At 41.9% G+C, this 4,536-nt stretch overlaps 1 long non-coding RNA gene across 1 annotated transcript; it reads right to left on the bottom strand.

The window, feature by feature from the left end:
* Nucleotides 1–1,615: 1,615 nt before the first annotated feature.
* Nucleotides 1,616–3,480, bottom strand: LOC129657263 (uncharacterized). The gene is made up of 3 exons (XR_008716643.1): nt 3,417–3,480; nt 2,770–2,895; nt 1,616–2,539 (listed from the first exon to the last, which is right to left on the bottom strand). It is a non-coding gene; the product is annotated as an uncharacterized LOC129657263 (long non-coding RNA).
* Nucleotides 3,481–4,536: the final 1,056 nt, after the last annotated feature.

Genomic DNA, 4,536 nt, shown 5'->3' with positions numbered 1-4,536 from the left:
AACTAACAGTTTGACCTTCTTTATCATTATCATTGAGGTTGGTTAAGACTGGGCCGGAACACACACTGAAGGAAAAAGATTAGTTCTGGGGTCTCAAAGAGGTTCTCCATGCTTCCCAAAATGTAGGTAGATGGAGGGACTTCGTTTGGGAGTATTACTTGGTGTTTCCAGGGCACTTTGCTACCAAGATTCTGAAAAAGTTGTTTTTTTCCCGAGGGTGTGGTGCTTTTTAGTTTTAGAGTATCTCTTTCCTGGCCAATATTAATATTTAATTTTGGCTGGGATTTAGAATAATTTATATTTTCTCACTACTAAAAGACAACTATTTTGCTTCTATAGTTTACTTTTAGAGCTTATCAAGAAATAGAGTATCTGTGGAGTTGTGGCCTGCTTCTGTACTTTTTAGGCAAATATTCTGATAAGGACGGCTGTGTTCTTGTATCGGTTGTGACATTAACTACTTCGGGCAAGCCATTTCATCTCATGAACCTTAGTTTCTTTCCAGTATAAAAAGAGGATTGAATGGGTTGGTGAGGATGTGGGGAAATTGGAACCCCTGTACCCCGTTGGTGGGAATGTAAACTGAGTGCTAAGTCGCTTCAGTCGTGTCCGACTCTCTGCGACCCCATGGACTATAGTACTCCAGGCTCCTCTGTCCATGGGATTCTCCAGGCAAGAATACTGGAGTGGGTTGCTATGCCCTCCTCCAGGGGATCTTCCCCACCCAGGCACTGAACCCGAGTCTCTTATGTCTTCTGCATTGCAGGTGGGTTCTTTACTATGAGCACCACCTGGGAAGCCCAGTGTAAAGTAACGCAGCCACTATGGACCATTGTTTTAAGATTCAAAGATGCAGTTTGTTGAACTCATTCATTTAACATATTTACTGACATATTTCCATACATACGGAAAACAGTATGTTTCCTCAGAAAATTAAAAATAGAACTATCATATGATCCAGCAATCCTACTTTTGTGTATGTATTCAAAAGATTTGGAGTCAGGATATCAAAAAGATGCTTGCTCCTGTGTTCAGTACAGCACTACTCGCGGTAACCAAGGAATGGAAACAACCTAAGTGTCAACTGGCGGAGGAATGGATAAAGAAAAGACAGTCCAGCATTAAAAAGAAGGAAATCTTGTCATCTGCAACAAGTTTAAACCTGAAGGACTTATATTAAGTGAAATAAGCCAGTTGCAGAAAGACAAATACGACCTATTTCCACTTACATGAGGTGTCTAAAATAATCAAATTCATGGAAGCAGACAGAATGGTGGCTACCAGGGGCTGGGGGAGGGGAAAATAGGGAGCTGCTCCATGGGTATAATGTTTCAGTTACGTCAGGTGAATAACTTGCAAAAGTCTGAGTAGAAGATACTGCCTATATTTAACAGTACTGCATTGTGCAATTAAAAAAATTTGTTAAGAGGGTGGATCTCACGTTAAGCGTCATTATCAGAAAAAAGCCTCGAAAACAAAGGGGCATAGAGAACTTTGGGAGGTGATGGATATCTTCATCACCTTGATTGTGGTGATGGTTTCGTGGGTGTTTGTGTATCTACAAACTCATTAATTATGTATATTAAATTTGTGCAGTTTTTTGTGTATCAAGTATACCTCAATAACATTGTTAACAAATGAAAAATAAATAGGAAAAAAAGGAGGACTGGATTATGTAATTTCTAACTCATCCATTTCCAAAATTCATTTAACATATGATTCTGTGCTTCTGATTCTGGGTCAGTGACTACAGGGCAGATTTTCCCCAGATTCCATAAGACTTGTCTACCCCACTGTTATGGTTATTAAAGGCTTCTGAGTGTTTTCAGATCTGATTAATCTGGCAGAAAGTGTACTGAACAGTTCTCAGTATCCTGCCACCATATCATAGCAATTGTTTCTCTTTTACATCGCGATTACTAATTGTAGTTCCCTCTAATCACTTTCAGAAAACCATTCCAGAGGCCAGTTTGAGCCAGAGAGGCAGACAGATTTTCTTTCACCTCAGCCGCTCTTAAATTCCTGCTTTTTAATCTACCCGTGTCCGCAAGTGGCTCTCTCACATTAGTAGTACGGTCTTTTTCTATTGCTGCTGAAACGTATCATTTCAAACTTAGTGGCTAAGGCAACCCAATTTTTTTAAGTTCTCTAGGCTAGAAGTCTGACACCACTCTAACTGCTAAAATCAAGGTGCCGACACGGTTGTGTCCTTTCTGCTGGCTCCAGGGGAGAATCTGCTTCCTTGCCTTTTCCAGCTTCTAAGGACTGTGGCATTTTTGGCTTGTGGCCACTTCTGTCTTCAAAGCCAACAATGGCAGGCTGAGTCCTATCCTGTATGGCTCTGACCATGCTTCTACGGTTGCATCTGCTTCTCTTTCCCATCTGCTTTCATTTCCCCACTTTATGGACTCTTGGGAACACACTGGGTCCACCTGGATAATTCAGGATAATCTCCATAATTTGAGGCCAGCTGATTAGCCACCTTCATTCCATCTGCCGCCTGAATGCTTTGTCATGTAACTCCAAATGTTTATAGTTTCTGCAGATTAGGACAAGGACATTTTGAGGGGCATTATTATTTTTAAAAAATATTGTTTATTTGTTTGTATTTGGCTGCACCGGGTCCAGTTGCAGCATGTAAACTCTTAGTTGCGGCGTGGGGGATCTAGTTCCTTGACTAGGGATCAAACCTGAGCCCCTGAATTGAGAGGGTGGAGTCTTAGCCACTGGACCACCAGGGAAGTCCCTGGGGGGCATTCTTTTGCTTACCACAAGAAGACTTCTTTTCCAATTGTAGCACCACCATCCAGACTTTCTACACAGCTTCATCCACATTGTGTCCTTCCTCACAAAGTTAAATAGTGAGGAGATTTGGAGGATTCAAGTGTGCACTGGCTAAGAGTTGCAAACAAATCCAGGTTGGCAGTGTTAGGTTTAGACACAAAGGAAAGATGAAAGCCCTCCCAATACCTCTTACAATTTACAAAATGAACAAATTTCCAGTAAGAAATTTTATTTTTCAATCGCCCACTCCCTTCTAGAATACACAGTTTATTTGAGCAATGTTTCTCATGTTTAGTAGCCTTAGACATTGCAGAATCTTCATTAGTTAATTGAAAAAAAAACCCTTCATTTGAGTATCTTTGGGCTTATTCAGGTTGATGTTCTTCAGTTTCTTTGTAATTAATGCTGAGTAAAGGAGTACTGCTGCTGCTGCTGCTACGTTGCTTCAGTCGTGTCTGACTCTGTGTGACCCCATAGATGGCAGCCCACCAGGCTCCCCTGTGCCTGGGATTTTCCGGGCAAGAACACTGGAGTGGGTTGCCATTTCTTCCTCCAATGCATGAAAGTGAAAAGTGAAAGTGAAGTCGCTCAGTCGTGTCTGACTCTTTGTGACCCCATGGACTGCAGCCTACCAGGCTCTTCCGTCCATGGATTTCCCAGTCAAGAGTACTGCAGTGGGCTGCCATTGCCTTCTCCGAAAGGAGTACTACATGCCCCCAAATTATTAACTAGAGCACTATGTGCGGATAATGGCAAATTATCACCATATCACCTCCTAAAGTCATTCCTTCTTGGCCATGTGTGTTCTATAGGCCTGATGTTCAGAAAAAACTAAGACTACTTCCCACTTCCCAGGTGCCCTATGTTAATGGGAGGACTCTAGGCAAGTAGAGTTTTTCCCTGGTAACTCAGTTGTAAACAATCTGCCTGCCCTGCAAGAGACCTGGGTTCAATCCTGGGTCGGGAAGATTCCCTGGAGAAGGAAATGGCAACCCACTCAAGTATCTTTGCCTGGAAAATCCTATGGACAGAGGAGCCTTGTGGGCTGTAGTCCATGGGGTCACAAAGAGTTGGGCACGACTGAGCGACTAACACTTTTCAGGCAAGTAACATCGAAGTTCCCTTGTCAATCACAGTAGCAGCAAAGTAGTTCTTTGCTGAAAAAAAAAATTGGGTGGGCTCTTAGCATATGATTTTCTTTCTTTAAAATATTTTTTATTTAATTGTATATTAGCACATATGTATGGAATCTACAAAAATGTAACTGATGAACCTATTTGCAGGGCAGCAATAGAGACACAGAGAATAGACTTATGGACACAGTGGGGTAGGAGAGGGTCGGATAAATTGAGAGAGTAGCGTTGAAGCACATATACAATTCCATAAATAAAACAGCCAGGGGGAATTTGCTGTATGATGCAAGGAGCTCAACCTGGAGCTCTGTGATGACCTAGAGGGGTGGGATGCGGTTAGGGGCTGGGGGGAGGTTCAAGAGGGAGGGGCGATATGCATCCCTATGGCTGACTCATGTTGTTGCATGGCAGAGACACAACATCGTAAAGCAATTAAAAACAAAAAATGTATATATATATATATATATATATAGTTTATTTATTGCCTAGTGACAAGAGATAGGCTTTGGAGTTAGACAAACCTAAGTCTCAATTTTCTTCATGATTCATCTTGGGACCTTGGAAAGATCCTTAACCTCTCAGAGCCTCAATTGCTTTATCCTTAAAATCGGGATAATAT

The sequence above is a fragment of the Bubalus kerabau genome, chromosome 1 (genome assembly GCF_029407905.1).
Source record: "Bubalus kerabau isolate K-KA32 ecotype Philippines breed swamp buffalo chromosome 1, PCC_UOA_SB_1v2, whole genome shotgun sequence".
In the NCBI taxonomy this organism is placed as follows: Eukaryota; Metazoa; Chordata; class Mammalia; order Artiodactyla; family Bovidae; genus Bubalus; species Bubalus kerabau.
Note: the sequence above shows the minus strand (reverse complement) of the source record. Positions and strands in the feature narration are given on the sequence as shown.